This window comes from Enhydra lutris, unplaced genomic scaffold (assembly GCF_002288905.1).
Source record: "Enhydra lutris kenyoni isolate GAN:26980312 unplaced genomic scaffold, ASM228890v2 scaffoldscaffold24, whole genome shotgun sequence".
Classification (NCBI taxonomy): domain Eukaryota; kingdom Metazoa; phylum Chordata; class Mammalia; order Carnivora; family Mustelidae; genus Enhydra; species Enhydra lutris.
Window position 1 is genome coordinate 2,731,004 of NW_019154108.1, and position 20,718 is coordinate 2,751,721.

Genomic DNA, 20,718 nt, shown 5'->3' on the forward strand with positions numbered 1-20,718 from the left:
CGGGGACCGGGTCCCGGCTGGGCGCCTGGAACCCTCCCGGACCAGGGAGAGAAAGTCGGGGGCGAGGAGAGGTGGTGTCAGTGGCCAGAGGAAGGGCCAGGCACAGACAGGGAGGAAAGGATGGTGAAAAGGGGGATCTGCCGAGGGTGCAGCCGGGGCGGGCGCTACGGGGAGGCCCCGAGGCCCTGAGGTCGGGCTTAGGGACTCTGTCAGCTGAGGACGCTCGCCGAAGCCGACTGGGCTGCCCCTCAGCCCCGGGCGAGCACCGCGGCCAGGTCCTCCTGCATGCGGGGCAGCCGGGCTGGCAGGAAAGAGGGGTGGAAAGTCGGGGAGCCTGCTCTGTTTGTGAAGGCGGCGGATCAAAGATGCCGAGTTGGGTCGGGAGGGCTTCTCCCAGGTCGCGAGTGTGGGTTTGGGGGCAGGCGGGGCGGAGAGGCGGAGGGCACCGCGCACAGCGCCGAGACCCGCGCGGCTCCTGCGGCACAGCGCGCTCGGGGCCGCGATGGCCGGGGCGTGCGGGAGCGGCCGCGCGGGAGCGCCCAGCCCCAGCCCCGGATCCGCTCTCCGTCCTCTGCTGTCGCCGCGCTCCACCTGCACATGGGTTTGAGACCCCCGGCAGAATCAAAGGCCCGTGCCCCGGGGAAACTCGGGCAAAGCAAAGGGGGCGTCCTTTGGGGTGAAACCCGGGCTCTTGCCCCGCTCGGTCCCGCACAGGAGAGATGCGCAGGGAAAGCGCGGGCTCCAGTGCCCAGCCTGGTGTCACATTCCACGAGCTCTCCCTATTGGCCCTAAGTCCTCCCAGAAAAGTCCACGCAGTCTCCCTTTCCCATCCTTCCGGACTGATACCGTGTCCCCGCGGAAATCTCGACTGGCGTTGTTAACCGTGCCTTAAACGGTGGCGGCAAGTGCATCCGTACATTCTGGAGTCTGTGACAGACCTGTCACCTGAATCAGCCCAGGTGTCATGGGGCTTGACATTTCCTCCTCGAGATTGCGGGAGTCTGCACTTGGCTGGAAGTTTTTTAAATGAGGCAAATTCTTTTCCATTTCATTATTTGTAGACTGTTATTTTGTCTTCAAATTTGGAACCTGTGAAAACAGGAGATCCCCTAGGCATGCCTTCATTTAAAAAAAAATTTTTTTTTTGCCAATATCAGACTCTCAGGAAATAGTAGGGGAAGGAAACAGGACCCAGAAATAGCTGGAAGCAAGGCCCTAGCAAAGCTGTGGGAGCCCAGCAGCAAGCCTCAATGAAATGAGAGGCAAGGAGATCCCCCTCTCTCCCCAGGCCGCCTGCCCCTTGCCCACTTTCCCAGGTCCAGGCCTACAATCCCTTCAGGTTTTGTTTTGTTTCATTTTGTTTTTAAAGCCAAAATCGAACTGCAGTCAATCCCCCGTAGGTATTCCCAGAGGCAGAGGGCGATGGGGAATTTGGACAGGGTAATCTGGCCTGGCCCGGCCTGTCACTAGAGAAAGGCGGCTGCTCCGAGGAATGTAGACCTGGTGTTCCCAAGTCCCGCATAATGGCTGAGCACAGACGCAGAAGCTTCCTTGTTGGAGATTTTGGTGCAGAGAGGGGGTTGGGGAGAGGAGGGTGGTTCGTGCAGCACGCGCAGTCCACAGCATGAGTTAATTGTTTGCCTAGACACTTTGAACTCCGGGAAAATGCACCGCGAAATAATGTGATTGTTTTTAAACGCTTTTACTAGGGAAAATTTAAATGTGCAAAGCAGGGGGAGAATAGTGTTCCGAATCTCCAAGTGCCTATCGCCCAGCTTCACTGATTTCTGCCGGTCTGGTTTCGCCATGGTTATTTATTAATCACGACACTTAACACTGTTGGGAGAACTGGAGGCCGGACCTACAACAGAAAACAGGGTCTTTAAGAAAGGACTGCGTAAAAGACCAGGGTGGGGCGGAAGGGACCAGCCATTGTTGCTTTACTCCTAAAAGAAGCGGGGGTACGAAAAGCAGGCTCACGGGGGCCACAGCGAGCCCGGCGGCGGGCGCCGGCCCTGATGCGCGCGGGATGCGACCGTTCCTGCCCTTTGGCTCCGAGGAGATGCCACGGAGAAGGGAGCTCGGGTTCACGGTGGCCTTCTAGTGCGGACGGAAGGAGACTGGGCTTGGAGGCCGGCTGGGGGGCACCCTGGAAGCTGAGGCGGAGGTGGCGGGCGGTGGCGGGGAGGCAGCCCACGGTTGACTCCGGTGAGACCCAGGCCTGGCGTGGCTAAGGTCGCGCCATGCACGTGGCGTCCGCCGGTATGCACGAGGACACGAAAAGGGCAGCGGGCGAAGTTGGGGACCATGTTCCAAGGGAAGGGGATGAAACCTCCAGGTACCTGCCTGATGCAGTCTTAAGCCCTCGCATCTCTGAGTTTCAAGGAGTAAGGAGGCCTAGTGGGGAGTGGGCCGGCAAAGGAAATTGAGGTTAGGATACCAGCCAGGAAAAGGATAGTTAAGGAAGGATGGTCGACAGACAGTTCAGAAGGAGGTAGCAGAAATGCAGACCCAGGTGGTGGGGACAAAGTGACTGACCGACACTTGGGAAACCCGATAGGCCTTGCTTTCTTGCGATGGCAGGGGGCCTCTTCTAACAAAGGGTTGTTGCTTTAAAGAAGCCATGTTTCCTCAACATCCTCACTCATCTCTGAGATGAGGATAGGAAGGTCTGGTGAGTGGGGCACATGGTGTCCAGGAGGAGCCTTGTCCTTAGCCCTTGGGCCCCCCATCAGGTGTCGCCTAGGGGTCTGTCGTGAGCTACTTGAGTGAGGACGGGTGGGCCCTGCTAGGCTTCCAATCTGCAGTGGACAGTGAGGCTCAGACTGTGAGTCAGAGAGGAGAGGAGTTTTCAGTCTTCGGGACTAACGTGGGGCTCTGAACCGGAAGGGGACAGAGAGCCACACCGAGAGTCAGGTGCCCCTTGCGGCCTGCTGGGGTCTACCCCAGAGGGGAAACCATAATCTCCTTTGGAAAACATGGGAAACACATAAAAGACATGGTTTACTCTTCCAACTCTATGGAAACGTTCTTCTTAAATTTTCTTTTCAGCCGAAATTAATGAAACATATTCCATCTACACTCACGCTGCAAAGTTTCCAGTTACCACCTGGCATGATCTTAGCATGATCCAGATGAGAGCTTCTGTCTGCTCTCCCTCACTGCTTACCACAATTCTCTTTCCCCCTGGGTTCATGCTCATTCCACTTTCCTCTCTGTAGAACGATCCCTTTTTCCTTTTACTGATTTTCCCAGCCCAGTAAATGTCTCAAACTTCTGGGTTCAGATGCCTTAAGTGTTTAAAAGAAATGGTTCTTTAACTGTTAGGAATCCTGTGGCTAATGGGGGAGTATGGGGTGTGAATGGGGGTAGAACAGGGGAAGCCTGGGAGAGGAAAGAGGAAGAGGTCATAAAAATAGGCAGACCTACTCCTAAGAGGACGGTGCATCTGCTGTCATTTCTTAATCTGAACTTCTGCAAACTCTTAAAAAAAAAAAAAAAAAAAAAAAGCTCCTGCTTTCCACGTTCCCAACCTCTAAATTAGTGAAACCAGATTGTCCTAATAAGACCTTTTGTTGGAAACACATGTAGTCATAAAAAGGTAGACGGAAAGTCAATTAGACACGCGTGCACACACGCACACACTCCCAAACCAGTGCTAAGTGAGCACCGGGGCACAGCTGGGCCCCGGGCCTCTGGCGGGATGCGAATGCAGAACGGCGGCGCGGGAAATCGATTTGTCACAAAGGGAGAGGTGTAAACGCGGCGCGAAGGAATCCACGGCCCACAGTCCTCCCACCACACTCCCGGGGCCCAGCTCCACCAGCTCTCCCCCACCCCGCCCCCCAGAGGTAAACCCAGGGAGCGGGAACATCTCTAGGGGGCTCTCTAGTCGGAATACACAACAGATTATCAGTTTCCCTGGAGTTTCAGCATTTCTAACACCCAGGGCGCCGGTAATTTCTGCGGCACCACCCGGGGCCTCGGAATCGGTGCTGGCACTCTGAATTTGGGCCTCAGTTATTTTGATTCAAAGGGGAGCCCACGAACTATATCATTTTAAGGGTAGCCTGGAAGTTTTTTCTCTTTACAGGAGGCAATGAAATCCAGGATGGAGGTAGGTCACTGAGTCCCCACGGTCGCATATCAAGTTCAGAGAAGAAGAGGTAAATCTTGTTTATATCACAGGCAGGAGCAGGGCACTAGATGGCCTCCTCTTAATATTTTGGAAAAAATGGACCGTCTGGCGACTCCCACCCACATTGGGTAGAAGGGCTGCCTGGAGTGGGATCTGGGCCTGTATAGTCAGAGGCCCCAGGCAGCCAGTACTCTCTAGGGCTCCAGATCACCCAACTCTAGAACAGTGAGCCCCTGCCTCCCCCGTTCATTTCTCCCACGGAGCCCTTTCCAAGACTCCGGAGCGCCTCTGCCGCTCCTCAGGTGTCACGAAGCCCTGCATTTTGGCAAAGCGGCTTTAACGGTCCCCCACATGCTTAGGTCTGAACATAGGGGCGTCAGGCGGGCAGGCGTGGATCACAGGGAGCCACGCAGAGCCTTCCTCCTCCCAGGGGCATCATTTTAGATTTTACCGCAGGAGTGAATAAATCATCTTCAACCCAACAAGATGTCATGCACACCCCTCCCCTGCGGAAAAAATCACAGCAACTTCAGAACCAAAGGTACCTTCCTATCCGACTGACTCTGATCCCCTTGATCCGAGTTTTAAAAGGCGCTCCCCCCACCAGAGATCCTTTCCCACTTTTAAACAGTATCTGTAGATTTTCAGCTAAAGGTCCATTTGATTTTTATTTTTAAAAGATGTGTCTCTTTTACAATCCTGCTCCTGTAATACCCTACTTACCTGCTCCCTCCTTCAGCAGGGCCCACCGCCCCCAAAGCAGGCCACTAGCTCCAGGAGAACTCAGCTCCTTCACAGGAGGGGAGCCCAGGGGACTTGGGGACTGGGGTGTTGCAAATGTGTGTGTGCCCACGTGTGCACGGCCATCCCTGTGTGTCTCCTGGTCCTGGTGGTGCCAGCTTTCAATGGTTCTGAGAAAATCTATTTATTTTTTATTCTTTGAGAGATGGAGTTAGAAGAAGCCATAGGAACTACTTTTTTTTTTTTTTTTTAAATCAGGGAGCATTCTTTATTGAGAAGGAGATGAGGCTTGCTTTTTCCTGCTTCTTCTTCTTCTTCTTCTTCTTCTTCTTCTTCTTCTTCTTCTTCGCAGGGGGTGGAAGAGTTTCTTGGTGAAGAACTCTACCCCGAAGAAAAAGTAAAACTTGGGTGTTCAGCATCCTCTATTCAAACCAATTCGTAAGGTCATTCAAGAGGATTCTTGCAGTATTCCTCTGAGCAAGAGATTAGACATTTACAGGAAATACTCGGGTAAGGGGCTAACTTCCTGTGTCCACTGGGTGTGCAAACATTTACAGGACTACCTGTGAGTCCACGCCATTGTAATCTGAATAGTCTCGGCTTCCAATTCTGTTTTAATTTGATGCAGGGCCCAGTACTACCAGCCCCAGGCTTGGTGTCCTTTAACTCCCTTTTCAAGGATACAAAGAGGATGTCTATGTCAACAGCATTAATATTTATCCACAAGAATTTGGATTCTTGTACATTCAAATCGCTTGATGAGCAGACTAACAATACTCAATAAAAATTTAACTAAAATAGAAAAATAATTTCGACAAACTGCCACAATCTCCTTTTCTCTGAATGCCCTTTCTTATTAAATCAAAAAATATGGAGATACATTGCCCAGACATCTGAGGAGAGACAATCAGTGTTGTTTGGGGGTTAGCGGGTTTGTTTTCCACCTGTAGAAGTTTTTGAGTAATATGTCTCTACCGTGGTCCGAATATGAGAAGATTCTTGGCGTGGTCATTTGTCTAACTTAGTGAGGCAGACTTACAGAAGTAGTTGTACAGAAAACTGTGAACTATTGATTTTAGGTTTCCACTTAAAATCACTACATTGCACTTGTCCTGGAACCACTTTTCTTGAAAAAATATTGGGAAGCCGAGTATAGGGGTGATAGTCACTTCAGGGCAAGGTGGGGGAACAAAGGCACAAACAGTGGTTGGTGGAGGAAATTTTGTAAAAGAAAATAAAACTTGTCAGAACAAATCCGTCGCACACAAGAGTGACTTCTCAGGAGAGTCCATGGACAATCAGAATCTCACGGATTCTGCTGCTCCTGTAAAGCTCCCAGATACAGGAACGAAGTCAGGACCAGGATTCGTCCTCGCGTAAGGGATGGCCCAGCCCTTCTGCCGCGCCGCGGAACGAGAGCGCTCGAATCCCCGAGAACGGATTTTCCCGAGGCTGATTTCTGCCGCTGTCGATTTCCCCAGACTCGGCTTCAAATGAGGAATGGATTTGAAAAATGCGTACTAATGTGGATCCCCAAGATTCGAGTTATTAGAAAGAACAAGGGCCGGCCCGCTGGTTCCTATCTTGTGTGCGTGGAGCTGTCTGCGCGCGGCTGGAAGTGGCCCTCGCGGGCGCGCGAGGACCGACTGTGCCGAAACGTCCGGCCAGGCTGACCGAGCTCGGCCCGACGGAAGGCTCTGGCGGATCCTCGCCGTTGCCTGGTGGAGGCGGGGGGAGGACGGAGAGTTAATCCCGAACTCCAGTGAGGAGCAGACTTTGGACTGGACGGCAGCGCGGACGCCGGTGCCCCGCATCCCGCATCCCGCATCCCGCATCCCGCATCCCGCATCCCGCATCCCGGCTGGGACACAGGTGCCGGCTCCCTCCCCGCTGCGGCCCGCGTCTCCCCGCGTCTTCCCGCGTCCGAGGCGCGCGTGGAGCGCAGCGCCCGCAGGGTGAGCGCGGCGAGCCGGGCCCCACGCGCCCCCGCTCTGCCTCCTCCTGCCGAGAGGGGGCGCCCCCTCCCCCGGGCCGGGCAGCCCCGACCGAGCCCGCAGAGAGCCCGGGGCCGGGCGCCCTGCAGGGCCCCTACGCGAGCAGCCAACCACGGGGCGCGCGGGAGCCGCGAGGACCCTGCGGGGCGGCGTACGCGCATGCGCCGCGCGCGTCTCGGCAGGAGCCCGGCGACAGCTGGTCGGCCCCGGCCCGCGGTGCTCCGACTGCGGGTGAGCCCGACAGCGAGGGGCGATGCCAGGGCTCCCCGGTGGGACTGGCGACGCCGGGTCCGCGGGTGCCAGCGACGGCGCCTGGGAAGGGCAGGGTCCGTCTCCGCGCAGGTGGGCGAGCCTCGTGGCAGGGGACCCGGCGCTTGAAGAAGGGGGAGCGGACTGCAGAGCCGGGGCCGGCGGGTGAGGGGCCCTGCGGGGACACCGCCTCTTCCCGGGGTGGGGGGGGGGGCGACACTGGCGGGCCCTGCGGTTGGAGGAACCCTCTTTCCCTCAAAGGAAGGGCAGTACTTACCCCAGGTCTTGTGTGTGTGTCCCCAGATCGAACTCCTGGCTTCCACCCATCCTCCCTTTTGGGGCAAGAGTTTCAGGTGACTCACAGGACATAGGAGGAAAATTCTTAACCCCCTTCCGTAAATCTTGGGATTTTCTACCTCTCTCCTACCACACCCTGAATCTGGAGGTCACCAAGTCAAGGCAACCGTGGGAGCAACCAAGGGGCAGAAGGAGCACTGTCTTCTTAGCAGAGATGGTGGGTCATGCGGACCTTCCCGATAATCTGAGCTGGGGTGTTCACGAGCAACAGAAGGGCCAGGCCAGGGCTGCAAGGGAAATTGCATTCCCACAGACGTTCGTCTGAGAGGAGGAACATTCACCCCATTCACTTAATTTCTCATCATCAGTCATGTCATTATATTTTAGAGGACCTCACAGTGCTGGAAGGTGGTGTAGTTACAAATAAGCATAAAAACAGATGGGCGCTCTCCCAGTACTCTAAATGTATATGGGGAGGCCAGAGCTTCTCAAAGAAGATTCAGATATACAACTTAAGGGCCAAGGAGCCCAACTCAATCAAAATTTGAGTCAGGATGTGCTAAGTTGAATCAGCTTGACTATGGGGCAATGTGAAAGTCCTAGCCAGCACTTCGGATGTATCTAGACAACCCCGCTTGCCCAAGTTTCCATTGTATTTATGCACACAGATTCATGCTAGTGTGCAACAGACTTGGAAGATATGGTCCAGGCCTGGTGGGTGGTGGGGGAATTGGGGTCCAGCTTCCTGCCTTTGTCTACCATCCTTGTCTTCTTTGCGCTCCCTGTGGCCCGACTGGTTGTCCCAGAGGTGTGTGCTGCCATGAAAACTGGTGCCTAGAGACCATGGAAGCCTCCTAAATGGTGTTTTCTAAAATCCTCAGAAAAGGAGAGAGCTGTTGAGCTCAATGAAACCAAGTATTTTCAAGTATTTTTCCTCTCTGATAATTCATTTATTATAGCCCACTTAGAGACTTCTTGGAAGCAGAGGTTTAGGGAGCTGGTTACTACTTCTTTTAAGTTGAAGGTTCCGATGGAAATAGGTATTGAGTCTAACCCTGTACACCTGAGTACGACATGTAGCCATTCATCCAGAGAGGGAGGTGGCACTCAGGGATTATGTCCACTGTGGCTCTCTCCATTTTGCGCCAGACCTACTTCCCTGAGCCCCGGTCTGGACCGCAGCGGTCCTCTACCCCTGGGGCAGCTGCTAAATTGCTGCCTCGGCTCAGTGCATGCGTCAGCGGGAGAATCACCCCCGTGCCTAGGGGATCCGCTTTCGAATCCAGCCTAAGCACTGGGCCCCTCTGCTCCCCTTCTGACTTTATACCATTTGCCTGGGAGCTCTCCTGCAGGCTCACCTTTTCAACAATACTCACCTGCGTCCTGAAGACCCCCAAGTTACTGCCGCCGCCCCCCTTGGGACTGCAGGTCCATGTGCCGCCACCAAGTCAGCATTTCCATGTGAACTTGGCAGAAGTGCTTCAGACTCCAAAACAAAGCGTGGCACCAACGAGCTCCCTTTGCCCAATCCGATCCTCTTACAGCTTTTCCTGTTTTTCTCAGAAATTTCAGACCCATCCTGACTCCTTCCTTTCCGCCTCTGTCCAGTCCATGTCCAAATCTCAACAAGTTTACCTTCTAAACTCACCTGAACGCATCTCCTCTTAAAAATCTATGATATCTTGCTTGCACGACTCCACCAGCCTCCTCACTAACGGGGTTTCCCTGAGTCCTTGCTTGTCCTCCCATCTGTAGGTGGCGTACAGGGTGAATATAATAGATCCTCAAGGAAAATTTGCTGAAGGAAAAAAGGGCATGCGAGTACATTCTTTTACAAACACATTTTTAAAAAATCATGGCCCTCTCCTTTAGCACTCACAATTGCTTTTTATCTTGTTAAATTTTTAAATCTAAATTTAATTATCATATACTATATTATTAGTTTCAGAGGTGGAATTTAATGAATTATCAGTTGCATACAACACCCCAGTGCTCATTTCATCAAGTGCCCTCCTTAATGCCCTTCAGCCAGTTACCCCCTCCTCCTCCCCACTCACCTTCTCTCGGGCAACCCTCAGTTGTTCCCTATAGTTAAAAGTCTCTCATGATTTACCTCCTCTCTGTTTTCATTTCATTTTATTATACATCAGGACCAAATTTGTCCTGTTTGGGTTTTTTTTTTTTTCATTACCTTTCATAGTCTATATTTCCATTCATGTCCCAGCAACCTGCCCATTCACACAGAGACCAGAACTGTTCCTTTAGTTTTCCCTAGTATGCAGGTTAGGCTAGAACATTTGCCCATGTCCTCTAGTCCCCTTTCTGCTGCTCTGACTTCTCCTAGGAGATGTCCTTGCTCTGTACCTCTTCTTTGCAAACCCACCCATGCCACCTTTCAAGGTTCTGCTCCTTGTGACACGTTTCTTGATTGCTTCATTTTAGACCAAGCAAACACCTTCCCTCGATGCTTTACTGTAGAAATAATCAGTGCTTTTTACAAGTATTGCTTAATTATTTTCTAAGTATGATATGGTTGTTAATATACCTTGAGGATTTTCTTAAGATGAGAGATTTTGAGGGGACTGTAGGGGAGAGGCATAGTCCCACTATATATAGGAAAGCTGCAGTAAGCAAATTAAGTAGGTCTCCTTCTTCTTCTTTTTTAAATAGTGTGGTTCTGCTGTTTTTGCAATTTCTAGCTGTGAGTAGTTTTTTTTTTTAATATAAGCATAATGCAATACATGCTCATTTTAGAAAATGTATTATTTTACATTAAAAAAGTTTAAATTGGAAAGTAAAATCACCCATATTTCACCACCCCGAAATAGATGCAGTTTGTAGTTTGGTGTTAAAATATTTCCTTTTTATTTTTCATACAGTTTTTATATTAACGTTCTCCATTACTGATTTTTCTTAAATAAACAGAGGAATTTTCAAAGATTGAGTTTCACCACAAATTAAGAAAATACACAAACATGTAACCCACTTGCTCTCATCAGAAAATTACACACACACACACACACACACACACACACACACACACACACACAAACAACAAACAACAGCTCCGCAAGGATTGTGGGAGCTGTGACGTCACACCCATTTCCCAGAGTTCCGGCTTCCGGTGGGCCCGCTCCCAGCAGTAAAGACCTTCAGAGTAAACAGCTTCTTTTTCTTTTCTGCTTGTTCTAGCTGGGAACCTTCCCTAGACATGAGCACATGTCTCCTTTTGAAATTGGAAAAGCCTGCATAATACTTAAAGGACATTCCAGGACCACAGTTGGAGAGCTACTGCTCAAAAAATTAGTTTTTACATGGTTTAGTAAGGAACTGCTCCATAAAACCATCGAGGAGAAAGATGTCTTAAGGGAGTGTACCTTTTCTGTTTTCGTAGATCTCTGGATCTTGACTTTTCATTTTATAAGTTTTTTTTCTTTTTTAATGTCATAAAACTTATACAATGCTTTTGTAAAAAAGGAGGAGGAAAATGACATTTATTTATAACTCGTAGAATGATGATCAGGTAGACTAGTGACACTAAACAGTAGAGTATTTTGGTAGTAGAAGCACTTCTAAAAATAAAAAAATACAATGCATTTATTCGTATATGAAAGTCTACATCGCCACAACCCTTATTTAAAGTGATAATTGCAGAGAAAATATAAATTGTTATTATGAAGTGTATTCAAAAATCATTCCCAGGCAAGTTGATGTTAAAATATTTGCCTGATGAATGCAAATATTTTCTTTAGGGAAAGTATTATTTAGTGATATAAAATTGTGTAGAACAAAATCTTTAAATTATGAATTAGATATATCTTAGAAATTAATCTTTCTCTCATGGGGAAGGGTGAGCAGAGAGAGAATCATGATTTTCAAGAATTAAAAAACCACACTTGTCCAATAAGTTTCTGCAGTTCCCTGCACTGCCTATTTCTGAGGGAAGAAAGAACATGAACCACCCAGAGAGCTCTTTGCCAGTAACCAGATGTGCTCTTCAGCAGCTCTGCTCAAGTTTGAGGAAAGACCACAGGATGAATCCTCAACACATTTAAGAAATAAAACGTAATTTAGTTCATTAATCATGAAACTGAAATCTGCAGTTTTGCTACACATATTTCAAAGGCTGAATCCCTCCTGACAAGAGAAACGGAACATAATATCACTGCACACTTGACTGTTAAGAGTCTGTTCTTAGTTTCCCTCAGGGAAGAAGAGATTTTTCTGGGTGTGATCATTTTTACTCAGAACATGTGGAGCACTATTTAAATTTATGCCTTTCTTATTCCCTTCCACCCCAACATTCTCCTTCCTCAGGGTGGTAAGAATATCTTTTTTCTGCTCTGTTTTGGATTTTTTTGGTTTGGAGAATCAGAGCTACCTTGAATAGCCAGGAAATTCCAGCTGTATCTGGGTAGGCCTTAAAGTCAATCATTTTAACTGACTTACTATATGTACTCAGACTGCTGGAGGATTTAATTCTTTTCCCTGATTACTTATATAAATTAAGGCCCTACTTTGTCTTAAAGAATTAATAACATTAATAATATAAGTAATGAAGTGACATAAAATAAGAAACTGCTTCACAAACTCCAAGAATATTTACCAACACTATTGTGTTTTATAAAACCAGTTCGAAGAAACAGGTGGGGGGAGTGCAATTATTTTCATTTTACAGAGAAGAAAACTGGCTTGGAGAGTTTTAGGGACCTACTGTTAAGTGACTCAAGTATTTCCTTCCTGATCCTGTTTTATTTTTTCGTTTTATCCCATTATCGTTGCTGTCAACCAAATTCTTGTGGATGCGTTATAGTCTAGTGAAGCAATGCTGAATTAGGAGTAGGGAGACCAGCACACCACTTCACAACATACTACCATGCTGCACAATCTCTTTTATTTCCTTTGGCTCCTAGTCTTTGTTATAAAGTGGGCAGGGAACTGTTAACCCTGTCTTCCTCGAGGGAACACAGCAGCCAAAAGGGTACTGGTTTGCAAAAATACTTGAGGAATAAAGGGCCGATTTATTATTACACCATAGGAATCCAATGGAGATTTTTCTAAACTATGTTATCAAGCAAAAATTGAAAGGTAAGAATGTGTTTCAATAAATATATCCCCAGCCGTCAAAAAGCAAGAATCTTTCATTTAGATTTAAGGCATCAGGGATTTTGAAGCATTTTACTTTGTATTTAAAGAATTCCGTGGTAACTTATGATTCTACAATTTACTTACTGGTTGACTTTAGATAACTGTCTGGGTCTTGATTTCCTTACCTAAAAACCTGGCACGTTAATAGCTATTACACGGGTTTGTTGCTTGGAATAATGAGGTAATGTGGACAAGGAGTGGAGCACCCTACTCTGTCCCGCTGAAGGCGTGCGAGGACATGTCTGCTCTTGTCCTGCTCCCACCTCCAGAGCATCTCTGACCAATGTCACTTACTCCAGGCTCGGATGTATATTCAGTGTGATTTCCCGGTCAATGTTGGAGGCCATGTTAATGTCATTAAAACTAGGAATATTCCCCTACTCCAAAAGCCATGCTTTTAAGCCTGTCACTTACCAAGTGACTAAGTAGACAGATGTTTTTGATCTACAGCCAGGAACTGATGCCTTATGATTTCTAGTGACGCTCATCTAAGTCACACCATGAGTGCCTGGCAGAGCTGGGAGTCTGGCTCAGAGGATCCCTCCCGTGGTCCCCTCCTTCAGGCCACCCTTCTCCTCGTTAGCGTGAACCGGTCATCTGAATCTTCTTGAACTCTGAGATGGCACCAGTCTTTCATGCTTCCACTGGCTTCACCCATCACTGCGGACTGTGCAGGACTGAAGAAGACAAATGCTTTCCTCCAAACTTGACCCTGAATTTAATGGAGAGTATAGGACACAGGCTTCAGACCTCGGGGGTCAAGACTTCTTACCCCAGCCCTCCCGCAGCCGCTGTGTCTCCCAGAGACCAGCCGTGCCAAGTTTTCTCTGTGGTGTCGTGTCTGACAGCACCTTTCACCGCTCCCCTCAGACTTCTGTTGGGTCTAGTTAATTTTTTAGACATGAATAATACTCGCCATGTTCACCGTGATTGTGCATACAGTTGCTATTCTTGTGCCAACCTGGCTTTCTTTTTAAAAATTTTTTTTTTAAGATTTTATTTATTTGTCAGAGAGACAGAGAGAGCACAGGCAGGCAGAGTGGCAGGCAGAGTCAGAGGGAGACGCAGGCTCCCCGCGGAGCAAGGAGCCCGATGTGGGACTGGATCCCAGGACGCTGGGATCATGACCCGAGCCAAAGGCAGCTGCTTAACCGACTGAGCCACCCAGGCGTCCCCCAACCTGGCTTTCTTAACCAGCAGAGGAAGATAAACATTCTGTTCCCCAGTCGGATACGTGGCCTGCTCTCCCGTGTGTTGCTTTGAAATCTCGTCAACCTAGAAGACATACAGACCGCATTTCTGTATCATAAAGCATCCGAGACTCTCTGTTTTGCTGCCAGGCAATTGACAATTGAATCTCCTTGGCATCCTTTGGTAACAGGTGCGCATCAGCTGTGGTACCTGTGGAGAAAAAGGGTCACCGTGGGTGAGGCGACTGGATGAGCCCGTCACGTGGCTCTGCGTGGGGCCGGAGAGGCAGTTGCCGTGAGCTTTCTGCAAAGAGAGGCAGAGCTCTGAGCTCACTCGGTGGTGAGCTGGAGACGAGGAACCGACCTGTCGCAGCACCAGTTCTGACACACGGAGGAGGACGCGTGTGTTAGCTAAAACGCTGGCTCTGCTTTACGGGGTTACCGTCTCTGACTGGGGTGTGGGGAGCTGGATCGCCATTCTCCTTCAGAGAGCAGGCACCTGTCCCCGTGCAGGAAAACCTTCCTTTGGTCCTTGTTGACTTCGTTTCCTCCTCCTCTGTGTCTCCTGTGCGGCTCATGTCGAACGATCTAGAGGCAACAGACAAAGAAAAGTAACGGGTCATGGGATTTTCTCTACCGAGCTTATGGTCGAATCCTGTAGATCTTCAAGTGTGATGCCTGGTTTGTCTTCATCAGAATGAACTGAAATGTCTTGAAATGCAGATTCTGGGACCCCATCCATACCCAGCAAATCAGAATCTCCCCAAAACGTGCATTTTTACCCCAGATGATTTTCATATGCCGTCAAGTCTGTAGATGTAGACATAGACCACGTTCTTTCATAGCGATTGGCATAGAATGATGTATTTTTGCCTGCTGTCCACCGGCCTGTGTGGCCCGCTGTCATTCAACTCTCCCCTTACAAGCATTGGTTTTCTCTCTTCAGCAGGTGTATAAAGTTTTGAAGAGAAGGGCAGACTGAAGGCGGCTTTATACTTCAGAGCATGGCGGTGCTTTCCTATTGTAAATGACTTAATAAGCAGATGCTGACTGCGCAATGCATGGCGCGTTCACTCTCTGCCCGCACTGTTTTAAGTGCTTCACCTGAGGGGGGAAAAAAGGAAAAGACATTTAAGGCGATTACTGAAAGTTGTAAAAATCCTAACTCTGACTAATTTTAGGTGACTGTTATCTTAGCTCTTATTCTGGAAGAGAAAACGTGTACCAAAGAGAGGGCAATCTATCACACAGATACTATTGTTTGCAATTTAACTTCAGTTTTAAGTATGTTTTCAGATGAAAAGTATGCCACGTTTAGAATACGGTTCAGTATTTTGTGTATCTCTCTCTCTTCTGTTTTTTAACAAAGTCTTTCCTTCCTGTCTGATGGTTGATAAAGCACAGTTTTTCTATTTGTGCAATTTTGCTTACCTTTTTTTAAAAAAAGATTTTATTTATTTATTTGACAGAGAGAGACACAGTGAGAGAGGGAACACAAGCAGGGGGAGTGGGAGAGGGACAACAGGCTTCCTGCCCCAAGCAATAAGCCTGATGCGGGGCTCGATCCCAGGACTCTGGGATCATGGCCTGAGCCAAAGGCAGATGCTTAACGACTGCTTACTTATTTTATACACAGTTGGAAAAGCCCAGTTGTTTGTTTTTTGTTGGGTATTTTTGCCAGCACTTGGAATTTTATCAAAAACCATTCAATGAGTAGGATGGATCTCAGCATTTTCTAAACAAAACTCTGAAGCATGAGTTTATAAGTTCGGCATAATTTCATTAACTCATAACACAGAGGGAAAAGGTGGCTGGATGTCACGTGGTGACTGAAGGACTGAACGGGCTATTCATCGTCATGTGGGGACACCCCCAAGGACTTGCAGAAACTCTTGGGTGGATAAGGTCCTGAATTACCAAGTAGAAGCCAAGTCCAGACTCCACCTTGGGTCCCATTAGTTATAGACCAGTGGCTCCCAAACATTAGCACACATCAGAATCACCTGGGGGGGGGGGGGCTGTAAAAACACGGATTCCTGGACTCCACTCCAAGAATTTTGATTCAGTAGCTTTTGGGTGGGCCACTAAGTTTTCATTTACTATCTTTTTCAGATACTGGCTATGAGGTTTTATTTGAAATTTCAGCATAACTTTTCCACCTTTGCCATGTTTAAAGACAAATTTATCCCATTAGTGGGGTACTAGGTTGGCATATACTCAAGTTACATCTGAAATATCTTCTTTTAAGGTATGCTCCAAGGTTTTTGTTCTAAATGGATTTTCTATTAAATATTAAGCTTTTTTTCCTAATGAAGTACATGCAGTTCATAGATTGTTGTCCAAAGGGTGGGTGCAGGGGGAGGGGGAAGGATAGAAATAGCCTCTTAAATGACAGACCATTTAACTCATTAAACATAAAAGAAGGATCAGCAGACTTTAGGAAGCTCAGAGGAAGAGAACAAGAATGGAGGACCCTGGCAGAGATGAGAAGGGCCAAAAAGCAAGGGGAAGGTCTTCTCGGGAGCTGTGTCTGCAGCAGAGACCACTGCTGAGTAACAGGCTCGGAGCCCATCTGGGATCCTTTGGTGACATGAACTTCGCTCTCGTGGTTTATGACATCACTGGAGCCCCCTTAGTGGAATTACAACTTCATAATTCACAGTTAGCTGTTGTTTATTTTATATTTAATCATTTGTGGAGCGCACTGGCAGCATACCCAGGGGAACTGTGTGGTTATGCTCCTGAAAATCTTGTTGTTGCATAATTAAGTACGTCAGAAGTAATTCACCAAGTGTCATAACATCCCATATTTCAGACTCACAGATGCTGGCCTTGCTCGTGATTGTCCTGAAAGTTATCCCATCTGATTCACCTTCTTGATGAGTTTTCCTTTTGGAGGAATAGTTACCAAAGACAGCTGGGCTTCTGGGCTTAAATGCAGTTTTCTGAGTAGTAAGCACAATGCTTCCATAGAAACACAAACCCAAATGTGATATTGACTTTGATAATGTAACTGTAAAATGCGGTTTTATTTCTATTATCCCATAAGGATATAAGATGAATCAATCAAATAACAAAGACAGTTTCCGGGTTAGCCTAGGGAATAGAGATTAGTCCCAGTATTTCTTTGTGTTTGGCCCTTGGCTGCTCAGAAATGACCCCACTTATCTAGTGCCTTTGGGACTTTCAGAGGGAGAAGGGAGAAAGGGAAGGAAATTAAAATTTCCTCCATCTTTCCTAAAGGAGAGAAATGAAGATTTATTGACACCCAACATGACCAGGTCATGTGTTGGGTGATTTATAGTACTTATGTTAAATTCTCACAGTAATGTTGAGTGGTAGGTATTGTCACCCTCAAATTCACAGATAGGGCTTTGAGACTCCGAGGAGCTTAACAACTTGCCTGAAGCCTCAAAGTCGGTCTTGTTGAAACCAGCACTTGTCTCGATGCCTCTGGAACTCCGTATTCCATAATTCTCTCATTTACCTTCCAGTGGATAGAAGGCTGGAAGGAGAAGTTGAGCTGAATGGCTTTTCTGCAGCATTTATTCAGTGAGACACAGAACTCCAGGAAATGTAGTCCTGGACTGTGTATTGGGATTGCAAATGAAAAAATGCAAATACCCCATCCAGAAATGATACCTTTGCAAAGAAAATGCCTCGATGGCACTGGATAGTTCAGTGAGCAGCAAAATGGAGGGTAATTACAGGGCTCAGTGAACTTGAATGAAAAAGTGAGTTGGAAGATAATGTTAGAGAAGCTAGGTGAGCCAGAGAGCTTTTCTGAAGGTGAAGAATTGATTTTGATCATGGTTCTGACCTTGAACATGCCACAAGGCCCTCTAAGCTATAGTCTTATGAGACAGGAAGAACAGCAATGTATTTTTGACAAGTCTGTTGAAGATTAAATCAGGTATATGTGGACCTTCCTTACTTTATTTACCTCAAAGTACAAAGCTTCTCAATTGCATCAGTTCTAATACCAATGAGAATATTGGGGGAAAAGAAGACCCAAAATTTATGCTTAAATTCCCTCTCTCTATGGGAGTGAGTTGTGTTTGTTTGTTTTTTAAGTTAAGAATAAGATTTTATTCGCAAGATTTGGATAGTCTGATTTGGTTGTTTGGCGCTGGAAATTCATTTTCCAAATGCAATGTTACAAGGGGTAATTAGGTTCCCTGGAAGCCTCTGAAAGGCTGGTACATGTATGAGACAGATGGACTATAGTGACCATGGAGGCAGCCAGAGTGTTGCTTCTGGAAGGAATTGGCTTAGTGGCTCAACAGTAAGGAGGAAGAGGGTGTCTGGGCCTCTTTTTGGTGTAGGACCAGTGCTGGGCAAAATTGAGAACAAGATGAATTTAGTCTCTGCGCGGTCTTCTGCAACACCCACCCCTGGCCACTGCAGTCCAGGTGCCTGTCATCCTACTCATCCCTCTTCTCTAGAGTTCCCAGGGAGGAGGACAAACACAGAGAGCGATAGCTGAGTAGGAAATAAGGCACTGAGTTGTCATCATGTGGGCAAACAGGCAATGAGCCCTGGGCCCTCCAAGGCCCCATCTTCTGGGATTTGCTGATGAAACAAAGTTGGAGGCCTAGGTTTAAGTCTAGTAATGATTGCAGAACAAACTCCCACTCTACTCTTTCTTTCTCTCGCTCACTTTCTCGTACTCTCAGCAAATTTGTGTTGAGTACTTGCTGTGCGCCCATCACTGTTCTAGGTGCTGGGGATTTGGCAGTGAAGAGAACGACCTGCTCTATCGAGAATGTTCGCAGATTGGAAGAGAAATGAGATGTAGTTTGGAGGTTCTTGCAATGGGCCAGTGAGGGATTATGGTGATTCAAAAACACCACTTGCTTCTGCTCACAACCTTATTTTCTCTTGAGAAAGAAAGGCAATAACAAGTAAACAAACAACTAGGTAAATAATGCAATTATAAATAATGATAAGTCCTATAAAGGAAATGAACCAGGCTTATTTGAGCAGGGATAGGGAGGAAAGGAAAGTGCTAAGTATGTGGAGATCAGAGTAGAGACCACCGGAGCATTTTACCTCCCAGGTAAAATCAGGCAGGGAAGTGAACACGTATGGAGGCCAGTAGGCATGAACAAACCTGGGAAGTCTGAGGAACCGATGAAGGACAGTGTGGCTGGAGGACAGCAAGTGACGGGAGCTGGCAGGTGACGTCAGAGAGCCACGCAGGGGTCAGGGGATCACAGAGGGAGAGCTGGGCTTACAGCCCAAGAATGATGGCAGTGGGCAGCCGTGGGAGTGACTGAAAGTGGGGGTTCTTGTGATCTGACTTACACAGTGAAGAGAACGACCTGCTCTATCGAGAATGTTCGCAGATTGGAGGAGAAAGGGGATGTAGTTCGGAGGTTCTTGCAATGGGCCAGTGAGGGATTATGGTGATTCGAAGGCCGAGGGGCGGTGGTGGGCACCATCTGGGCTGCTAGAGGGCCCAGGAGGCCAGTGAGTCGCCTCGCTTTGTCCATGCAACAGGCCTTGCCCGGGGGACTCACCCAGGGCACTCACTTTTCTAAGTCTCTTCCTTTCTGCATTTCTGTACCCAGGTTTTCTCTCGGACTCGCCGGCCTTCCCCTGGCGGGCTCCCTGGAAGCAGCCGGCAGAGGGGAGGGAGTGGCTGGGTGCAGCGGGGTGTGAAATGGGAGCGATTTTTTCCCGAGTTTGTTATTTGAAAAGTTAGAGCCTGTAATTCAGGTACGGCCTGTAATTTTCCCCGAAAGGAAGGGTTCTGTTCAAGTTCTGCAGAAGCGGCCTCTTTGTAATTTAGCAAAACGTCGCAAGGCAGCGCCGCTAACAGCTACAATCCAGGGACGTGGAGGCTCGTGCAGCCGAAATGCCTCCAGAAGGGGTTCGAGTTCCCTGGGTTGGAGCTGCTCCCCTTCAGCGCGTCCGCGTCTACGCCGCCGCCAGTCAGAGATGCCTCCGGTGTCTTCTCCCCGCGGCTGCCAGGCGACCCCTCCTCCAGGCTGCGGTCGGAGCGCGCTGCCCCCCGCCCGCCACTGCGCTGACAGACGGTCCCTGTGTCCCCTGTGCCGCGCTCCGGAGGACGCTGGGGGAGCCTCGGGCCTGGGCTCTTGCCGGAAGGGCCCGTCGTCCGGTTGGTGAGGGGAGTCCGGCGCTCGCTCACACACGGCTCACCTCACGTCGTTTTAACTCGCCGCGTGCGAGGGTCCCCAAGCCCGAACGCTCCTCCTCTTTTCCCTCTGACCCGACCGTGCCTCAGGCCCTGGGGCAGGGCCGGCAGAACCGGCTTCCGGTCTCGACCGCAGCGCCGCCCCTTCCGGCCTCTCGCCGCTCGCGCCAATCGCGGGCGGACACCTGCGTCACGAGGGTCGGTGCCGTCTCTCTCCTCGCGCCTTCCGCGGGGAGCGTGGAGCCCGGCGGGGAGCGCTCTGACCCGGAGGAGGAGCTGCACCTGCAAGAACCCGCCCGTCGGAAAACCGTCGGGAGGAAGGTTGAGCAGATCCGCCGGGCTGTTCAAAGGAGACTTCGAACCCCAGAGAGTCGGAGCGTTTTCCAGCTCGTCGCAGCCGGAGAGCTGAGCGGTGCCTCTGGCTCACCTTCTGGAGCGCTCTGTGGGCGGCGCTTCTCGTGCGATGTCACGTCGTTCGGCGAATGACAAGTTACAGTCGGCGGAGACGTGTAGTTGTGCGGTGGGTGACGCCGACGCTCCGTCTGTGAACGGAGAAACTGGTCTGCACCGACAGCGAACCTCGGGCAAGACGACAGGCGCCGACTCCACACCGGAGCTCCGAGGCAGTCGGTTTCTTAACTTCTTCACACAAGGGAGCCGAATCCGTGTTTTCCCGAGACTGAAATACTGGCTTTACCAAAGGGTTTATTGGGGGGTTTATTAGGCTTATCTCTTCCGGCTTCCACTGATGTCTTCATAATGTGCCAAAAAAGAAGAAGAAAAAAAAAAAAGGCACAGGAA

At 49.1% G+C, this 20,718-nt stretch overlaps 1 protein-coding gene across 1 annotated transcript in view; it reads left to right on the forward strand.

Annotated features, from left to right (window-relative positions):
• The window catches only part of LOC111150889 (paired related homeobox 1), an 84,046-nt gene that overhangs the window by 423 nt on the left and 62,905 nt on the right, over positions 1-20,718 (forward strand). The window lies entirely within an intron of this gene.